General features: G+C 46.8%; 1 protein-coding gene across 15 annotated transcripts in view; it reads right to left on the minus strand.

The window, feature by feature from the left end:
* Nucleotides 1-21,770, minus strand: part of LOC105278586 (bromodomain adjacent to zinc finger domain protein 2B) — a 190,440-nt gene extending 168,670 nt beyond the window's left edge. For 9 of the 15 annotated variants that reach the window (XM_026973355.1, XM_026973367.1, XM_026973356.1 and 6 more), the window contains exon 1: nucleotides 20,571-21,770. The gene's annotated coding sequence lies outside the window, so the exon portion shown is untranslated. The remainder of the gene's footprint in view (nucleotides 1-20,570) is intronic. The other 6 variants (XM_026973365.1, XM_026973364.1, XM_026973363.1 and 3 more) reach the window with 3 other exon arrangements.
* Nucleotides 21,771-22,232: the final 462 nt, after the last annotated feature.

A 22,232-nucleotide genomic window follows, 5' to 3' on the forward strand; every position in this document is an offset into this window, starting at 1 on the left:
GAGACGTTAAAAAAGTAACTTATACAAGCAGGTAGTATATTCATCCGAGAAAAGTACGCAAAAGAGGATTACATCACGCGCACGCGTCCCATTCACCGTACTTTTCAAAGTTCTTTATGGGCATAAAATTCATCCCGCCCGCGAGTTTAATGTTTAACTCTTGCGCGTAGCACGAAGAGAACCGAAAAAAAACGAAAGGAAAAAAGTTATCGCCACATTAATTAACGATAATGAACATGGAATAATGCATGTACTTTTATCCGTTTTCAAATGATGTACTCAGATTCTTCAATTTCCAGACAAAAGAGAGAGATTATAGCTCATAACTCCTTAATATATCGCGATATAACGTTGGCAATCGGCAACTAAGCGTTTTTACGCGTACTTAACGCGTAACAGCTGACGTGCCGATCGAACTTTGCGTATAAAGGTCGCGCCCGATCTCTCTCCCTCTCTCTTTCTCTTTGAACGAGGGAATTCTCCGGCGTCCCTCAGTGACGAAAAAAAAAGCGTAAAGTTTTTTGGCTCTGTTCGTCTGCACGGGGCGGAGTCTAGGCGGGAGCATCGGCTTTTTATACCGGGAGACCATTCTCCATTTTTTTTAAGACAGCTGCGCGAACGAGGCGGAATTATTGTGCACTCTCCTACCGTGCGCGCTCGATACGCGTGTGTGCACGCGCGTGTGGTGCAAATCTGTGCCACGCATACACGCTTATCGAGTTTCAAGAGGCACGTTGCGCGTAACGTCGGCCTTCTTACATATATGGAATCGCGTGCGGGAAGGTACGGCTTGAGAAACGAGCGAAATAACGTGCGTCAGGTGCGTACGAGCCCGCGTATATGTATGTACGTGTCGCGAGACGAATCACTGCAGCCTCGATCGTTCGCTTGTTAGTCGCGTTAAAGGTAGCGCCGCTTTAGTGTTATTACGTAAATCTTTCATCCCGCGATTCATCACGTTAGATGCGAAATAATAATTCCAATGAAGCTATCGTATGAGTTTACGTGCGAATTCTTTATTATATTCCTGCCGATTCATTCCCACGCTTTCTATCTCGCTTGCTCGCTATTTTTATCCGTCGGTCATCCTCGCTATTATCGCGCCGAATACATTGTGTAAACTATTGCACGCAATGATGCACATGTAAGTTATCGTGGAAGGAGCACACCCTCAGAAAGGATTTCTGATAACAAGACGAAAAATATTCTTGACTAATTTAATCGTATCACAAGTATAAAAAATGTGAAAATAAAACAATTTTTAATTTAAATCAGTAATTTCTATTCTTCTCTCTCCAATTAAATAACATTGTCTTACTGTCTTGAGACAAGAGTAACATGTACAAATTTATGCTTATATATTCTTCTATGTAGAATAATTTGATATTAGCGCCACTTTATAGTAGGCTTCGTCGATGTCGACGCATCATTTTCTCACAGTCGCTCGTCGACTCGGCGCTTCTGCGTCCTTTATTCCGATAAAACGGCCAATATTTATGTGTTGCAATCGAAAATCGGGAAAGTGTTTCTGTTATTTACAATGCAAGAAATATTAAAAGATATGGAAATGTAAGTAAGTATATACAATATACTTACTTGAGAAATAAGATTCGAGATAAGACATTTCCATATCTTTTAATATTTCTTGTAGAGTATTGCACTTATTCATTGTAAATAACAGAAACACAGAAACACTTTCCCGATTGCAACACATAAATATTGGCCGTTTTGTGCAGATTCTACAAATTCTCTTAGAAGAATAGAATAAGATGTCTTTTAGATCTGACAATATTGTTAAATCAAGAATATTTTGAACTTGCTAGAAATTTGTATCTAAATCCTTCTGAGAAAATGAATGAGATAGCACCAAGATTATTTAAATGTAGATTTTCGAATTTTCTATTCAAGATTAAAATATGCTTCTTTCAATAATAAATATGATTGTCGCTATAGCGATCTTATTTTATGATAGATTAAAGAGTAATAGCATTAAGTCCAGAAATCTTTTCTGTGGGTGCAAGAGTCGACAATATCGAAATTTGTTATAAGTTTTCTGTGTGATTAAAATTAGGCGATTAAGAATGTGATTACGAACAAAGACTTCCAAGACGCGATTAACGTGTGCGTGAAACTGCTGCCGATTCATTCCAACGCGAGGCGAGCACGAAAAACGTGCCGCTGGCGAGGCGATTGTAAAACACGAGATCTGCATAAATGCAGTAATCACTCGTTTATTTTCCGCGTACAATGTCACGTGTATCCTCTTTATTTCCTGTATGCACAAGTTTCGCGATTGCGCCAAGAAAGAAATTCGTCACGTCAACAAGGTATATTTCGCAAGTGCGTCAAAACGTATCCGCGCACCGTCGCGAATCGGAATCGCGACGCGTCGCGAAATGTCAGCGACGCGAAAAATACTCTCTCCTCCGCCAGCGGTACAAAACATACAAAACCCAACAACGCGATACCGTATAAATTTTCCAAACAAAAATCCCGTATCTCGTTTCCGGTTATATGAAGAAACAATACAGATTTGCAGCCTTTGATAGCCGTAAATATTATAAATCTTCTCAATAGTATAAGTCCACAACGCTCCACGATTCGAGTCGAATCGAAACGTAAACTCGCGCGCGGCCAATATTTTACGCGCGCTAATTATTTAATGAATTGCACGGCGCTCCATCTTATTACGAGCAGTGCGAGCAATCGGACGGGATCTCCATGTCGCCGATCCATTGTTCGAGCGTATTGTGCAACATCTGTCATTGATCTCTCTCACGAGTCCGCGCAGAAAGACGAGGTCTATATTAAACGAGACAAATAATCGCCGTGAATGGAATCGCGGCAACAATGAGCCCCCTCGCAACCGTCGATTGCATAAACGGCACACGAGCATCCGCGATAAATTATTTTTCATTATGCGCCAGTTTTGCGTCTGTTCGTTAATGCACCGAAAGCGCGGCGCGTCTCTTCTTCTCCATCCCGCGTTACATTAACTCGCCGCCGATCGTACGTTAAATCGATTATTCCGACGAATCATTCATCGGGCAGATTAACAGTTGTCTGAGTTAACCGAGTCATTTATCCGATTCAATTCTCACATTAGATTACGCCGGTGCTCGTCGATATCGCGTCCAATAGCGTCCCCATAAAGAAATCCGAATGTGTGTGTGTGTGTGTGTGTGTGTGTGTTGTGTGGTACTGATGTGTGTATATGCCCAATTAACACGACCAATAGATTAATAGATTATAAAACAGTTTATCGGCGATGCGGGGAGAGAGCTCGTGAGAAAAGCGATAGAACACAAACGTAAACACAAATCCAACAACGATCCGCTGTTCTGCTTCAATTTCATTTCACGTGCGCCGCAGCTCTCTCTCTCTCTCTCTCTCTCGCTCTCTCTCACACACACACACACACACGAATGTGCCAGTCAACTCGTATCGATCACGCGGTGGCCCTCGTGTAACCGTGTCTCCCCTGCACTGTAATGGGCAACACCTAATGTCCTAATGAGTCGATAGACATCGTTAAACGTTACGGGAATTCGATTATCACCGAACGCATCGTCGAACGTGTGGCGCGATACTCGCACGCGCTCATTTTTCCTCGGGCGTGAATATACACGCATTGTGTACTCTCTATGCAATATTCGCGTCGACGTACATCCGCCGTTCGATGCATGCCGTTTGACTAATATTCGACGATGCGGTGTGCGCGATGCTGAGACATTTGGGCACGCTAGCGATTGTTCAACGCCGCGATCGTAATCCGTAATCTCGAAGAGCTTCAAGCCTTGCATTCTTATTTACTTTGATTACTTATTTTATTTTCTTATTTATTGTGATATGAAAACCTCAAAAATCAAATTTCAAGTCTGCGTTTGCGTTTTCAATTTATAAATCACTTCGTGTGTGATTATCATGCCATGGGTGCTTTTATGTTTTGATAACGTAATTTTCTCTTAAAGATCGGACAGGCAGGCGGATTCTTGGGACACTTTAAATTCTGAGCGAGTAAGTAAACAAAGGCGGGATTAGTATCCAGCTAACATGTGATCGTTACCGACAACAATACGTCTTATTAGCATAATGGTGAGAGAAAGGGAGGGAGAGAGAGAGCCGATCGAGTAGCCGAGCACAGTGTCCAGAACTAACTCCACTTGACACGGTCATTGTCATTTAAATCATCCAGCGTCAAAGAGTGAAAGAGTGCGTCGTATAATAGACGTTCATTGTTCTAGCGCCAACGGGAAAAAGGATAAATAAAAATGAGCGTCGAGCGCGGCGCAAATTCGCGTCGTAAAGAATATTAATGTAGGAATTTTCGTGAAAAGGATCAACAAGACCTAATAAATGGAGAGATAAATGAATTTTAATAAGCTGCATATCCGCTCATATTGCAACACAACATCCCTTTACGCGAATAATCAATATTCTCTCGTTGTTTAATAACAATGAGCGAAAAACCCTGCCGAGTACCAATATTGCACGCATTTATCGCCCCTTTCATCAATTTATATCTCAAAATATTTCAAACATCCGACAAACTTTTATCAATGATAAGTGCATCTCTCGATAAAACCCGACGAAAATTCAGCGAGAACTTCGCCTTCCGACCACTAATAAACAAGTGTAAGATCTGGAAAGATAGTCGAGACTGACAGGTCGTATAGAGGATCGGAATGAAAACAAGTTGATCACAACAGTAGGAGTATTGGCCGTACAGCCTAAGACCTAGGCGTGTGAACCAGGGATCCCGGAGAGTTCCAGTTCAAATCTAAGGCAGTCTCCTAGTTATTTTTCGTCTCTTACAATTCAGAAGTGGGATAAAATCCGCTACCCCTCGAAGACAGTTGAGATTCATCCGCTACCCCTCGGAGAGGAGGGAGTTGAGAAGCAGCTGGCCGGTAGTGAAGCCTGAACATGGAGGTCGGGACGGACTCAGAGGAGTGAACCAACATGGAGATTGGGAAGGACTCAGAGGAGTGAACCAACATGGAGGTTGGGAGGGACTCAGAAGAATGAACCAAAAATGGATGTTGGGAGAGACTCAAAAGAGTGAACCAAAAATGGATGTTGGGAGGGACTCAGAAGATTGAACCAAAAATGGAGGTTGGGAGGGACTCAAGTGGAGTGAACCGACGATTTGGAGACATTCGGGGACGAATGTAATGTCAGGCTGACCGAGCTGTAAGATCTGGAAAGATAGTCGAGACTGACAGGTCGTATAGAGGATCGGAATGAAAACAAGTTGATCACAACAGTAGGAGTATTGGCCGTACAGCCTAAGACCTAGGCGTGTGAACCAGGGATCCCAGAGAGTTCGAGTTCAAATCTAAGGCAGTCTCCTAGTTATTTTTCGCCTCTTACAATTCAGAAGTGGGATAAAATCCGCTACCCCTCGAAGACAGTTGAGATTCATCCGCTACCCCTCGGAGAGGAGGGAGTTGAGAAGCAGCTGGCCGGTAGTGAAGCCTAAACATGGAGGTCCGGACGGACTCAGAGGAGTGAACCAACATGGAGATTGGGAAGGACTCAGAGGAGTGAACCAACATGGAGGTTGGGAGGGACTCAGAAGAATGAACCAAAAATGGATGTTGGGAGGGACTCAGAAAAGTGAACCAAAAATGGAGGTTGGGAGGGACTCAAGTGGAGTGAACCGACGATTTGGAGACATTCGGGGACGAATGTAATGTCAGGCTGGCCGAGCTGTAAGATCTGGAAAGATAGTCGAGACTGACAGGTCGTATAGAGGATCGGAATGAAAACAAGTTGATCACAACAGTAGGAGTATTGGCCGTACAGCCTAAGACCTAGGCGTGTGAACCAGGGATCCCGGAGAGTTCCAGTTCAAATCTAAGGCAGTCTCCTAGTTATTTTTCGTCTCTTACAATTCAGAAGTGGGATAAAATCCGCTACCCCTCGAAGACAGTTGAGATTCATCCGCTACCCCTCGGAGAGGAGGGAGTTGAGAAGCAGCTGGCCGGTAGTGAAGCCTAAACATGGAGGTCCGGACGGACTCAGAGGAGTGAACCAACATGGAGATTGGGAAGGACTCAGAGGAGTGAACCAACATGGAGGTTGGGAAGGACTCAGAGGAGTGAACCAACATGGAGGTTGGGAGGGACTCAGAAGAATGAACCAAAAATGGATGTTGGGAGGGACTCAGAAGAGTGAACCAAAAATGGAGGTTGGGAGGGACTCAAGTGGAGTGAACCGACGATTTGGAGACATTCGGGGACGAATGTAATGTCAGGCTGGCCGAGCTGTAAGATCTGGAAAGATAGTCGAGACTGACAGGTCGTATAGAGGATCGGAATGAAAACAAGTTGATCACAACAGTAGGAGTATTGGCCGTACAGCCTAAGACCTAGGCGTGTGAACCAGGGATTCCGGAGAGTTCGAGTTCAAATCTAAGGCAGTCTCCTAGTTATTTTTCGCCTCTTACACAAGGAAACGATGAAACCGGACGGAGCGACTTGGACGAACAGATTGTTCTAATGTACGTACGTACGTACGTACGTATGTAGTAAAACGGCCTACGATCGGTCACTCGATGTAGAACGACCCCAACAGGGGCGGTCCGGGGTCGACATCGCTAACGGTAAAGGGAAAACTTCAGGGTCCCCTCGTAATCTCACACACGTGACTATCGTCCGCCCCGGCCGATTTTACGGTCGCAGTTTGCCAGCGCGGAGCCGTTTTCGCGCGATACGAATTCTATATTTACATGGACGTAATTAATTATCAACCGGCAGGAACGGCCGTCAGAAGCTGCGTGCTGTTACGTGGAGGAAGTTGCAGTAGTCGGGATACTACTATGCGCACGCACGCACACACGCACCCCGTATCGTAAACATAGATAAAACGGTCGAAGTGCAAGCTTATAACGCCGCGCGCGCATTCGTTTTCGCATTCATAAAAATTGCGAGCGCGTTCGCGTACGTACAAATTTGTTTTTACGTTTACGTCACTGAACGTGGATATCCAAAATAAATGCGAGGGTAACGAACGTAACTCGTGGAATTAAACGTTTCATACGTTTCGCTCGGAAGTACGATACAAACCGGGTGGCTGTCACGTGTCCCTCGTTGCGTCCGTTCATATATATCCTTCCGCGCTGATTCGGATCGTAATCGTAATAATAATTGACGACAATCGTTTTCGAACGCCGCGTTACAATTTATCGCGCGCACGACGCGACGTTTCGTCGCGACACACGCAATTGTGCGCAATGCCGTTCCCGCAACGTCTCCCCGCGCTCCGAAAAGAGAAGCACAGCGCTCTCTCTCTCTGTCTCTCTCACCTCTGCCACCTTTTCTTCCTCTTCTCCCCTCCCCACTCATCCCATCCCCTCGTCCGTCCGGCTTTTCCAGCTCCCAGACCCTCCTCTCTTTCGACTCTCGGCCACGTAGCGAACAACGAGGCCCACGTTCGATCACCGGCGAGAACCCGAGCGCATCCTTTCTCTCGCCCGTCCTCTCTCTCTCTTTCTCTTTCTCTCTTACACCCTTCGCCTTTTGTCCTATCCTCTTGTACACAAGTACGCGCGCGCACACGCTCAAGCGCGCTCGGACACGCTCAAAGGCGCGGCCTTTCTACTCTCCTCGCTCGGTTCCGCTGCTACAGGACGTGTATGTGTGTCTGTATATGTTCGCCGCTTTCTTCTTGATTTCACTCGTTTGCACAGAAATCGAATTTCCACGACGACCGTGGGGACGCTGGACGACGATGCTGATAGCAAGGGAAGAAAGAGAAAAGTACGACTGCAGCGAAATTGATTAACACGGGAGGGGAGGGGTGTCGACACACTTTCATCCAAAAGTGCTCGGTGCGCACCGCGAGCCGCGGTATTATTATATTAATGCTACACGAGACTATATATTCTTAACACCTTCAGGACCTTCCATTGACTGCACTGAAAAAAATCTGGTTGCATTAATTAGAAATCTGGTAGGTCCAACCAGTTTGTCTGTTGGAAAATGGACGAATCAGAATTCCTTTAGGAATTACCAGATGAGCATGATTAATTCCTTCCTGTTAAATTTACCAGATTTTCTTGATAATAATACTAAATGTATTTAGTTAAATTAACATGACTGTTTAGTGAAAAGAAACGTTTTTCTGTTTCGTTACCGTGAGTTTTCTTGGATTGCTGTAAATGAAATATCATGTTGATATTTATACAGGATGTCCCGTAATAATCGCCTAACCTCTCGCATGCCAATAGAGCAGATCGAGATGAACAGAAAAGCCCCATATCATTTTGCGATATTCGCAATAATAATCGAAATATTGCATATTAAAGTCAAGCGAATCCAGAGCGCGCGGAGGCAAGTGCCGAGCCGCTCGAGGTATAGGATTATTATTGCCAATATCGCAAAATCGTATGGGACTTTTCTCTTCATCTCGATCTGCTCTATTGGCATACGAGAGATTAGGCGATTATTACGGGACACCCTGTATAAAAAAATATAAGAAGAGAACGCGTTTTTTCATCCGCCATCACTTCACAGCCATTCCACTAACTAATTTCATTTCACTACAGGAGGAAAACGTGCCGTCCGTGCCGATCCGTTTCCCGAACATGCATCAACACGCACGACACGAAACAATAGAATGCTGCTGGAGTGCCCTGCGATTAACCAGAATTCTGATTGCATCTTCGTTTGTTCTTATGTCTAGTGTAATATAACTAGAAGTTTTATAGATCCAACTGGAAAATACTAACCAAATTCTTACAGTACAGTCCATCAAACGTTCTAGTTATAAAATATTCAGTCCTATCGTGATAACTAGAAATTCTTGGTTAGTTTAACCAAAATGCATTCTATCAGATACGTCTTGTTGATACGATCAAATCATTTTTCTCAGTGTGAGAATCGATGATCACATTGTGCCACAGAAACTCACGGATTTCGGGTGACCGATCCCACAAGCAGGTAGAAGCTAAAGACCCGGATTCCGCTTGGGACTTCTCTCTCTCTCTCTCTCTCTTTCTTCAGAAATCTCCGTCTGCAACGGCGATAAATAACGGATAATCGGTCAACCTAATCGTGAATTCGTTCCCCGGGACTCCGTCTGCGTGCCGCGGAGATAGAGTCATCGTACCCGCAAGTGCACGATTTCAACGGTCGGCGAGGTCTTACCTCGCCTATTCTCTGCTTCTCAGAGGCTTCTCTCGCGCGCGCGCGATCGTCGATGCCTCTCGACGCTCTCAGCTTACTTCTCCGCCCGTCTTGCCCGAACAACGAATACGACACGACGTGACTTCTGGACGAAATGCGTGTGTCGGTCGGTCGTTGTGTGAAAAGGAACGCTGCGAGAGATCCGCCTCGCCGCGCCGCGAGGATGAAGCTAAAACGAGTTTCGTGCGCCCGTTTCGGGGGAAGGTCTCTCTCTCTATCTGTCTCTACCTGTCTCTCTTTCTCTCTCTCGCGCGCGCGCGCGCGCGCGATGAGTCTACTCGCTCCGAACGCTCGCACGAACCGCCGCTCGCTCATGCTGGATCTTGGGTTACATTTTAGCTCGGACTTGCTCGTGGAGCTACCTTAGAATTAAGAAAGGTTGCAGCGTATCGTCCAAAGTACCGCTTTGCGATCGGAATGCGACGCGCACACTTTGCTAAAACGAAGTTTTTACCTGACGAGTGATTCTGCTCTTTTCGCAATTCCGAACCGTCGCGACGGTTCGAACGATTGTCCCAGACCGGACGTATAGATAAATCAAAGCGGAAGGATAATTAAATACACGTTCACGTCTTTATCGTAACGACGATTTTTAGAAAACGTTATTTATTTAATTGATTATTTGTCGAGATAACACGAGAGCGATAAGTACGAAATCAAATGCTGCGGCTGAGTGAATGTTAGTTTGAATTTCGTCAGAATTGCTTGATCCTTCAGCTCATTAAAAATTGGAATAAAATTTAAACCAGGACGTAATCTGCAAATATGTAGATTTACCTCACTCGCGAAAAATAATGTTTAATTTTGTCGTAATTACGAGCGCGCGGAGAGAGAAACGCAAATGAATAATAAAAAGCGACTTCTCGTATTAATAAACACATTTCAATAAACGTCGGAATTTCAGAAATGATTGTAAAATAGTAGCGAGAACGAGTGCAACTTCGGAGTACCTTTTGTCTTTCTCGAGGGAAAGAGAAAGAGATAATTTCACGCCTGGTTGACCACTGTTTGTATATTCGGAATCCTGCTTGCACAGCCTTGACTTTGCGAATGCCGTCAATACCTGCCGTCTCATACAATCGTTAACATTTATCTGTTTAATTAATGTTAAACGGACATTTATCTCTTTAAATTAATTGGAGTTGTTACGAGCGTATTTGAAACACGTTTATGACTAATCCTAAGCGACTTGTCATGCCATCAAAATTAAGAGCAGTTATCTACATTCAATTACATTAACTATTAATATTCTAAGAAATTCAAATTGCTTTATATGTCGCATAAATGTGTTTATCATAATTAATGCACATTTAATTACAAGTCTCGACTGCATAAATTTTCTGAAATTGTAAATCAAGATGTACAACGAACCCCCCGTCCTCTCTCTCTCTCTCGTTCTTTCCCCTTTCCCCGCATTCTCGTTCTATCATAAAACGCGTGACACAGTGCACGACAAAATATCAGATTATATTCATTCTCAAATTCATAACTGTTCCCGTTTGAAAACTGTTTATTCATAATAAAACATAAACGATCCATTTTACAAAATCCAGCACAGGTTCTTTAAATGTGGGATCCTTCTTCTCCCACTCAGGAAAAAGAGATTTTTATAAAATAATAATTTTTTGCGGGTGATAAATTAAAAAAAAAAGCAGATTACTGAGCGAAAGATGAGTTTAGAGTAACGATATTCGTGAGATGTACACGCGAATATATTTTCTGCTAAATCAACGGGACGACCTTCTCTCAGTCCGTCTTCTGCCCCTTCTCCCTGCGAACAATGAATACAATACGACACGACATCTCGACAAAACGCGCGCGCGAAACAATGAGCTCCAGGGAAAAAAAGGAAGCTGAATTTGGTGGAGCAAGAGAGCAGCAAAACCAGCGCTAAAAGCACGAAAAGTTTCTCCAGCGTCGCCAAACGAATCATCAAGTCTCTCGGATACTCATTTTTGCGATTTTCAATCCATCCCTCTTTTCCTCCCACGCTTTCTCTCTTTCTTTCACTCTTTCCCTTTTTTCTCGGTAAATAAAAGGTGTGCATACATAGCGCGCTCTTTCTTCGCGTTTTATCTTTAACCTGATGTACAAAACACCATTTACATATCTTTAAAAATAAGGAAGAAGGAAAAGAATACTTCTCGATTTGCGAGATGTAAAAGGCATCTCAGAATCTCAATGAAAGCTTCTTTGTCGTCACTTTTCAGTTTTCTTTTGCTGCAGGTATCTCGACAATTTATCTCATGTACAAATTAATAATCAATATTATAGGTAATGTGTATTTTGTATCAATTTCTATTTGCGCAACAAACTAGGCGATCCTGAACTTACGATTGAAGCTTTAAACGGCATTCCATGACAAGAATAAATGAAAATGATTGGCAATTCGATCGCACACCAAAGGTGATTCCTGCGCGGTTAATTTCGACGCAATTGACGCAGGAAAATTCCGCAGGCTCGCAACCATGATAGTCATGCGGAAATGGTTGCTACTCGAGATTTTCATGCGTCACTCGAGACATTTGCGCAATAAGGCTCGCGATTCTATATCTGAAGTATCGCAACAATTCTATTGTATCCCGGAAGCCGTCTCTCGCGTGAAGAAACTTGCCGTTAAAAGAAACTCACTGCTGTTGGACTTGCAATATCTCTCGCGTGAACTCTCATTTCCGAACAATTTTAAATATTTTTAATACGCGCATATACGCGGAAAACTTTCATACGATGAGAGCGAGAGAGAGGGAGAGAGTCAACGACGAGCGTTGATTGGCTTAAAAAATAAGAGATTGTCGATATCCCGCCAGCTTAATCCGTACCGCTCAATGTTCGTTAGCATCCTATCGACGTTATTGAGAGTTCTCGAATCGCGCTTACGCGTTCCGTTTCCGCTGGAGCGTGGAAAAACGCAGCCCCGAGAACGGCATGGCCGTACAGAACGCGATGGCCCTCGTTTCGAACGCGGCGCGATTAAGTAACGAAGCACGCTCGCTCCGTTCCTCCCTCCCATCATCCCCCTAACCCTCTCGCTTTCTCTCTCCCCACATCACCGTTCACCCCGTGCACGAGAATAAATTCACCCTGTACGGGTCGCGCGGGGATCGATACGCACGATTATTTCGGGAACTCGCCCCGTCGTCGTCGTCCCTCGAGAACGACAACGAGCGGCAAAGAGGAGGCGGGAGGAGGAGGAGGGGGCGGGCGGGCAGGCGAGCGAGAGAAAGAGAGAGCGCGATAGAGGAAGGACGAGCGAAGGAGAGTGCCCTTCTCGCTCTTCCCTTCTCCCCTTCCCCTGAAACGACCGAAGGCTGCGCGAAGGCGAGATAGTGCGGGAGAAAGCAACGCTGCTCTCGGGGCAAGATGGAGAGCGAGCACGTAGCCATCGTCCTCGCGCGACGACGCGCGCGGCGGCTACGTTTCCCGGATCGATTTCCGTCGAAAACGCGCCGCGGACCACCGCCGCGGCGACACGATCTCCTCTCCCTCCCTCTTCCGTTTCCCTCGCCTCCCCCGTCCCTCTTGACCGTCTCCTCGTCGCGCGAACGAGTCTCCGGGACTCCCACGATACGAACGGCGTTGCGTGACCGAGCGAGCGGAGCCTCGTAATAAGGGACTAAAAATCATTCGAAGGCGCACCGACGAGCAGTGCGTTCTCCATGCCGCGCACATTGTAACCTCGACCAATTTACCGATCACGCCGGAGAGAGACGAAACGTAGAGAGAGAGGGATACGCTGCCCGACGCTGTTACGGTTACTCGCGATGCCGGTGCGTAGCGGTCGTAAAAGTTTCTTGTTACGGCAGCACCAGGCAACGTGCGTTGCCGAGCGTTTCTCGACCGAAAGTGATTCGGTAAATGTGCTTGTTTTGTCTCGTTTACGCGAGCTTTCGCATGACTCCACCGCGGATCGCGCTCGATTTTCTAAGAGAAATAACGGGATATCGATTATGCACATGTTGATTTATGTTACATGTCGGAGTTGATTATTGAAACAAGATGAAAGAAGCCTCGAGTTGATAAAAAGCGCACGAGATTCGTCGGCGATCGCGCCCTCATCTCCGCTCGCTGCGCAACCGCTTGAGATCCCGTCGTAATTAGCTGAACCCACACGGAGCGAAATCGCACCGCGCATTCATGCTCAGCGACTATCGGGTTCGTGTTTCTCGCTTTCCGCCATGATCGATGTAATTTTAGACGAGCAGTCGACTACCGATCGACGACCCGCACGAAATTACTGCGCTTCGCAAATTGTGTACGTACGAATTCCGTGGAACGCCGCCTCGTTGAGCTTTCACGATTCAACAAAGACGAGACGCAGAGCCGAGAATTTTATTTCGCGAAAACATCACCGCAAAATCATTATCCAATCATAATAATAAATCAGGATTGTACATACTGCGCGTCTACATCGAGCGCGAATATTTCGCGTTAATTTCGCGCGCTGATTATCGTAAATTCACATTTTCGCAGCGAGGTATTACGTCTGATAAGAGCGATAAGTTTAGTGTTTACATTCTCCCGTAATCTCGCTGTGCATGTCCATATATTTCGAGATTAATACGCGGACTCTCGTCAACGTTAAACGAAGTTAGACACGACACTGCGCGTCGTTCATTAAACTTGCCCGAATGCTGCTGTTGTGTGATATAATAATAGATTGCTAGAAGATATTTCAAAGTGAGTGTATTTACGGAAATACATAATACAATCTGCAACGAATCTGAGAGCCATTCTCCGTAGAACAAGTGGTTTGCATTCGCAATATTCTACACGTCAGGATGTTTTTCAAGGTACGACGCGCTTGCACTTGAAAATCATTATTGGCCACGAAGAAAATTGCATCGTTTCGAAATATTCTAGCAACGAGTGAGAGTGTAGAAATAAAGTAGTTAAAAAGCATTATAATTACCAGCTATAATATTTTTATATTCTCATAATGCCAATCGACGATTGGGATTGATTAGTTGATTTCAGCTGTCAGAACTCTACAAGTGAGCCAATGATCTCGAAAACGTAATTCGGAAACGTGAACACACCGTCGTCCATAGGTCATTCAGATGACGAGAGTTAATAAAATGTGTGGAGTCATAAATACGTATTCATTCGCGACGTGCTGGCTAGTGGACTCGGCGGATTCATGGTTTCTTTATTCATGTATGCTAATTGCGGTGTACAGATTACGCCGACCGGTCACGGGATTCGGTGGGTATCGCGCGCCCGCGCGCGATCGATTAATCGAGTGCAACCAAGTCGATATCGATCGCGCGAAATGCCAACACGAGCGCATATATCACTAAAGTAGCCCGCGCGCGCGCGCGCCTTTTCGGCCATATTTATAGTCGCATAGTTAAATAATGATGGAGATCATTTATTGATAATCACGGAAATGCTAATATCCGCAAAGAGAAACGTTCTTTCTTTAAATAAAATTTAAATGAAATTTAACCCCCGCTTTCGCCCCGCGAGCGCTCACTTCCGTAAATCGAAAATAACACGATTCATTTAGATTATTAATTCAATCTTTGATCCTATAAATACGCGGGGAAACGCCGCGTTTTTATCCTCGCGGGCGAGTTTGAAGACCGTTCCCTCGCTTTTGCAGTTTCGACAGTTTACGCAATCAATAACTAATTAATTTTCGGCCATCAATTGACGTTATAAGGAAATCTGGGTAGTTAATAAACGACCGGTCGCAAGACAAATATATTAAATCGCGCGCAGTCGATCGATCAAGCGATCAGTGCTCGATCGATTCGACCGTGTACACAACGTCTCTTTGTCGTCGTGATCGTGAATGCCACGCGCACGTTATATACGCGTGTGTTACGTCGCTGGTTTTCACAATGCCGATATCAGTCGCGTCGTACGTGCCGTCCGCCATGGCGTTCCTCGTCTTCGACGATTACAGTCACGTTCCGATTTCGTAGGATGATCGACCACCGCACGAAATGGGCCGACCGTGGCTGCGCGATCAGCTGCGCATAAATTTGCCAATAAATTGTGTCATTCCGACTTTCCTTCGGACGATCTCGTTCTTCGACGATTACCGAAATTAGCAAAATCGGACGCTTTGCATCCCTTCGACCGTTCCACGCTGGAACGCTCACTCGCGCGATCCTTCATTCGATTCTGGATTTTCTCGATAACGTCACATCAGACGGATAACATCGGTCGAATCGATCAACAGCTGCAGCGGATGATTTGCGGAGCGAGTAATATCGGTAACGATAACACGTACGCTGCGCGCGTATCTAAAGCAAATGCATTATCAGTCGGTCAGCTGTCAAGCGAGCGCCTAATCGTCGTGTCGTCGCGCAATTGTGTATACAATTTTGCAATCGCGATCGCGAGGCACCAGGCGTGTTTTCCGAGCGTACTTCCCGAAATTTGACGACAAATCCGCCGTGGGGAAGCATCATCGACATACAAAGGGTCACCGATCACCGAACGCTGCGACTCCTCCCCCCCCCCCTCCCCTTTCCCCCTGATCGTTATCAGCCTCGATCATCGGGTGTAACGCAAATCGGTCCCGCGCGAGATTACGACGTGAACGCAATTTCGCTAAAACGGAACTCCGACTGAATGAGAGATTATAACCGCGCGCGGCCTTCTGTCGCGTTATCGACCGCTTAATCACCACCAAGGCGCACCTATCACCGATAAAAACCTGTGTGGCCTGTGTGTGCGCGTGTGTACGCGCGCGCGAGCGCTTCCACACACGCGCATGTGGGATATACGTTCCTCTGACGCGATAAAACACGACCTCCCCGCGCGCCGATGAAAAACAAAAAGGAGATCGAATTTAATAGCCGAAAGGCGGTCGCAAACGACGCGTTCGCTTAGCAAACACTCGCCGTTCCAAACAAGCGTCGCGTTGTGTGCGAATTATCTGCGCTCGCCGGGTGCCTAATGAGCGGGGCCGAGCGTTTTTCCTCCCCGTTATGCGCGCGCCTCCATTTTCCATCGCAATTAAAATCTCGTCGTCCGTGCCCCGATCCGCGTTCACTTTCGTCGGGCCCGAAACGAGCTCGATTTAATGGTTGTCGACAATCGTCACGATCGTCCCGCAGCATCATCGCGTCATCGTGCGGCCTACAAGAAAGAACTCGCAGGCGAGCGAGGCGAGCGATGTCGATTACGATCAAGACGAACGTCAATCGAACGACGCATCGGGACGCGCATAACATCGATCAAACTGCAGAATAGTGTGCCGCACCCGCGTTAAGCTAGGCTGCACAACTGAGCAGAAGTGTGCACGGCTCACGCACGGTCCATGGATTATGCATCGTCTGCGCGGATCATGCGGTAATTCACGCAGACGTAAACTATTGTTACTCATGTTGAATACCCGATGCGGCGATAACAAACAGATCGCGCTTATGGAGCTGCTCGCGAATCCCGGTACCGCGTTATACGGTACTTCATTTCCGGCCGGAAGGGGGTAGCGCTATTGTTCTTTCCGAGTCGTGCCGAATGCGTAATGTGAGTCTTCTTTTCGAAATTTATCTTCATTCCGAGCTCCCATTTGTGGTGCCGTAAGGAAAATCGCTTGCTTCGTATTGTCGGCAGCTGACCGCTAGCACGCGAATGGTCGCGAGAACACCGAGCTGTCGATTCTGGATTTTCTTTTCGAATGTCGAACGAACGCATCGCCGCGTTAATCGCTCGCCGGGAACATCGCCCGCAGGTGAAACGAGAAAGAGCCGGCCGCAACTTCTCGAGACCGTCGCAAGAAGTGCCCTCGCGAAACGCCGCGCATCTCTCGATTCTGCCCGCCGCCGCTCGATTTAGGTCGTTAACGGTAAAACGCCGCGAGGAGGCCGCCGCTCGCGAAACCGAGGCAGATCCGTTACCGATGGCGGCTCTCGATTTTGCCGGCTTAACTCGCTCCGAGAACGCCGGGACGAGAGAGCCGGTGCATCCATTGCGCGAGAATTGCCCGCTTTTTTGTCGGCGATCCGCTCCACGGGCGGATCTAGAGGGAAACGGATGAAACTAGATTTTAGAGCGTGGCTATTAAAACATCGCGCAAAACGTCTCGGAGCCTTTCTTACATCTTCGTCTCTGAAAGCCGTGAATCGCAATCGTAATCGCAACCGCGCGAATTATTTTGACGAGAGAAGCGACTCGTGCTCGTGAAAATTAATCCGCAATACTGCAGTGTTATAAATCATGTTAGAATCAAGCGGGAACCCTTTGTCCTCCAGATTAGCTGCGATCCGTGCTGTAGCAGCAGCACACATGCACAATAATTCAGTAACGTCAGGCTTCCGTAAAGCACTTTGCTGCACGTAACGCTGGCGCGTTATGTAATCGCGGAAAAGCGCTAATCGGAGTTGATATTCCAGCGATGGGCAGTTATCCGATTTATGCATCGCCATGTCGATCGCGCGGATTGCTTCCCTCGCGAGGAGTGCTCCCCGAGATTTCCTCGTCGTCGTCATCGTCGTAGTTGACTCGTGGTTGATCGTGGCGCGCACGACGAAAAGAAGCAGAAGAGAATTCCGAGCGCGGCGAAACTCGATCGCGATCGCTAACGAACGTGTTTCTCGCGCGACACGTCTAAATGCTCCGCTTCGCTTCGCTTCTACGCGCGCTGCCCGCTCGAGGACGCAGTCCTCGAAGGACACGTGATTACGATCCGTTGCGAAATTACGAATTGCATCGCAAAGCGGCAACTGTGACCACGAATTTCCCGGATCGATGACGCCAAGTATCACTTAACGCGCTAATCATGTTTAACTAGCAAATCTCTCTCGGTCTCTCTTGTTCTTTTATGCAGATTACAACTTTAATTAAAGGCACGAAGTATGTATAGCAAATCGACCTATGTTAGCCAACAAATGACGAGGCACCGTGTTTGCACGTTACTATAACGGATGCTTGACAAAACGTTCGAGATTTCCAGCGAAATCAGCAAAGTTTTTGAAGCTAGCGCCAAATTATGCGCGATTCGTAATTCGCATATTTGTGAATAGTGGAGGGAAAAAATTCGTCGATTAGTCATGTGCGATTCGCCATTCACTAATTCGCTAGCCGAGCGGTGTTTTGACGAAACTCAAAGGACGCGAATCATTACGAATCACCCCATTCGAATTATGAATGATGTACTACGAATCGCGAGTAGTGTGGAAGGTTTACACCGACGAATGACGAATTTTCCCGAATGAATCCCCACAAATCACGAATCGCTCTTATGTTACACCCTCAGAAAGGATTTCTGATAACAAGACGAAAAATATTCTTGACTAATTTAATCGTATCACAAGTATAAAAAATATGAAAATAAAACAATTTTTAATTTAAATCAGTAATTTCTATTCTTCTCTCTCCAATTAAATAACATTGTCTTACTGTCTTGAGACAAGAGTAACATGTACAAATTTATGCTTATATATTCTTCTATGTAGAATAATTTGATATTAGCGCCACTTTATAGTAGGCTTTGTCCATGTCGACGCATCATTTTCTCACAGTCGCTCGTCGACTCGGCGCTTCTGCGTCCTTTATTCCGATAAAACGGCCAATATTTATGTGTTGCAATCGAAAATCGGGAAAGTGTTTCTGTTATTTACAATGCAAGAAATATTAAAAGATATGGAAATGTAAGTAAGTATATACAATATACTTACTTGAGAAATAAGATTCGAGATAAGACATTTCCATATCTTTTAATATTTCTTGTATTTAATATTGCAACACATAAATATTGGCCGTTTTGTGCAGATTCTACAAATTCTCTTAGAAGAATAGAATAAGATGTCTTTTAGATCTGACAATATTGTGAAATCAAGAATATTTTGAACTTGCTAGAAATTTGTATCCAAATCCTTCTGAGAAAATGAATGAGATAGCACCAAGATTATTGAAATTTAGATTTTCGAATTTTCTATTCAAGATTAAAATATGCTTCTTTTCAATAATAAATATGATTGTCGCTATAGCGATGTTATTTTATGATAGATTAAAGAGTAATAGCATTAAGTCCAGAAATCTTTTCTGTGGGTGTAGTCTGACGCTAGCTTGTGAGATGATTGTACCGTTTGCTCTTGAAGCGTCGATTATTTTTAAGTCCTTATCGCACTTTACGCGTGCTGCATCACACCTTTGTTCGAGGCTGCTCACGAACACGATCGTCAGTGTTTTGATTTCGAAAGAGACGGAGGATCGGACCGGTAAACGGCGTCGGTCGAAATTTAGAACGTTCCGCGAAAGACGGAGACGGCAGATCCGCTTCTCTTTTCCCGGAGAGCAGCACACGGATACTACTCCGCGTTCACGTGCACTACTACCGTATGAATGCGTAATGGAACGACCGAATGCACGCGCATAAGGGAAATGTACAAACGTGCATATTTCACTCGCGCAGTGCGTGCGTGCGTTCTTTCACGTCTTCATACGGGATAATGCGACACTCATCTGTTCCGTGAGAAGGAAAAACGGAGACAATACGGTTTGCAGAGCTCTCCGTTCCCTTATTTTTTAAACGTCTCTCATTCACAATGCAGAGATGGACTCTTTAATGCTGAAGTTCAAATTACGATCGCGATATTGTTTCACGTGGAAATTCCGATCTTTCGTTTCCGTGATTCGCTTTGCCCTTAATGGAGTTTGTAATCAGTAATTTTATTCTACCAAGTTTTCTACTGTTACCGGTGGTCAGCCGGTTGCGCTGGTCAATGTCAATGCGCTTTTACGAATCCGTAATTTCGATTAATTTACGAGCGCACGGAACGTTCATGTCTATTAAATTAAATTAGCGTTCATGTTTACGAAATAAGCGTAAAAGAAATTTCGTATCGTGCAATAAACTCGCGTAGAAGGGCGTAGTAAATCAATTTTACGCAATGTTTGCGAATCTTAACGCGATCACTGACATACACGGGCGGTTTCGGAGCAATCTTTGAAATTCGTCGTGCTAGCAGACTGGCTTACAAGCTGGCTTCCTATACGAGCCGCGAAAGTTCGCATTGCTCCGTCAATCGGTTGTTCCGAAGTTTTGATTCAATAAGACAATAAGATAAATCGAGACGGAGTTTAGCGGAACTATAGAGTTCCAATGTCTACTTGCGATGTATCGAGCGAGAACGCAGGATACACGCGCGCAATAATAACGGTGTATAAACATCGTCATGAATCTCCCATCGCGACGAATCGTAAAAGGGAGCCGCGATCGTCGTTATCGCCGTTACGGACGTAACGTTCACTGATACCGCCTCGTTGACGGGACATCGTGTACCACTCGGTGTACGTACGTACATCTCAATTAATAACGTCGATCACCAAAGTCGCGCGGTGACGGAACGTCACGAGACGCACGATGTCCGCCGTCAGGAGTGGCAAACGAGAGAAACGAGGAATCACTTTGTGCAGACTCACGGGATGGAACTTCCTTTAGCAGCACTTCTCCTCGCCGGCTCGGTCTCGTCCCACTCTCGTTGCTGGCGCGAGGTCGCCGGGCCGTTTACTCCTGCAACGCACAAACGCGCCGTGTCACCTTCCGCGATATATACGGGAGCTCGTCGTCGGGCATCACCGGCGGACCCCGTTCTCTCGCTCTCCTCTCGCGAGGGCTCTCCGCGCCGACCGCGCCGCGACGAAAACCGAAAAGGTAAGGTAAGGTCCGGTCACGCGGCGGCGGCGGCGGCGTCGTCTCGCGAGCGAGCGAACAAGTCTCTCTCTCTTTCTCCCTCTCTTTCTTCCTATTCCCGGACGCCGCTATTCCGCGAACGATTCCATGGCACGTTCGCGTCACTCGTCACACCGAGACACCCGTTACGCCTGCGGTCGAGCGCGTAGCTGCGTTTCACCCAACGTGTTCTCCTTCTCGATCTTCGACGCTATACGCTGCGTGGTAAATGCGGCTCCCGAGGAGCGTCCAGGAGCGTCGGTGACGAGGCGAGGCGACGTTGCGACCGAGCGTAGTACAGGCCTTGTTGGGAGATAGGTCTACGCACCGCCGAACAGGGAAGAGATGGAAGGAGATTCTTAAGCTCCCCGCACGGGGGAAACTCTTACGGGCTCAGGTAACACGCGCCGCAACCGATGGATATCAACGACCAGCGAGGGAGAGAACGAGAGAGCCCCCTCGGCACACCGTCTTCACTCTTCTGCTCCTTCTCCTCTCACTCTCTCTCTTTCTCTCACCGCTGCGTCCTCTCGTTCCCTTTGCGTGGTCTCGCTCGGTGCTGCGGTGCACGACACGTCGCTACGCGGCCAAGTTTCGACGAACGAACGCGGACGCGGATGGGGATGAATCACACAAAGGACACCGACGCGCGTTACCGTCTCTATCTCTCTGTCTTCGCGCGTCAAACTCTCTCTCTCTCTCTCTCTTTCTCTCTCACGCGCGCACTTTCGACGCACTGCAGTGGACGAATGTCACACGACACACCCGGTTCGACTGCACGTCCTACCGCGTACCGCGGCGACGTGCGGCGCAATTTTACCGTAACCCGACCGACCGCCGCGCTGCGTACTCGTCGCGCTCGTGTTGTCCGCCCGAGAAAGCACCGGAGGAGGCCGTGCGCGGTCACACGTCTCTCGCGCGACACGTCCGTACGTCGCGAGCGCCGATGGCAGAGTGAACCGGTGGCGCCGCGAGCACCGGCGCCCTCGCGTACTAACGACCGCCCACCGATGCACGAGCGCGCACGACCGTTCTTCGGAGACCGGAATACCACGGAACCGGAATACACGCACCAGTCGTGCACACCGACGCGCAGACGTGCACGTGCACGCACGGGTACTCGCGCCCGCGCGGGTAGTAGGATCGTACGACAGCTACACTCCGCCGAATCTATAATGGATATTCGCACCGACGGACCACCTGGCCCACCATTCCTCCCCTTACTACACCATCTAACGGGTGTCCACTTATACACACCGACGTCATCAGCGCGCCGTAGTGTAAGATCTGGAAAGATAGTCGAGACTGACAGGTCGTATAGAGGATCGGAATGAAAACAAGTTGATCACAACAGTAAGAGTATTGGCTGTACAGCCTAAGACCTAGGCGTGTGAACCAGAGATCCCGGAGAG

This window comes from Ooceraea biroi, chromosome 10 (assembly GCF_003672135.1).
Source record: "Ooceraea biroi isolate clonal line C1 chromosome 10, Obir_v5.4, whole genome shotgun sequence".
NCBI classification, from domain to species: Eukaryota; Metazoa; Arthropoda; class Insecta; order Hymenoptera; family Formicidae; genus Ooceraea; species Ooceraea biroi.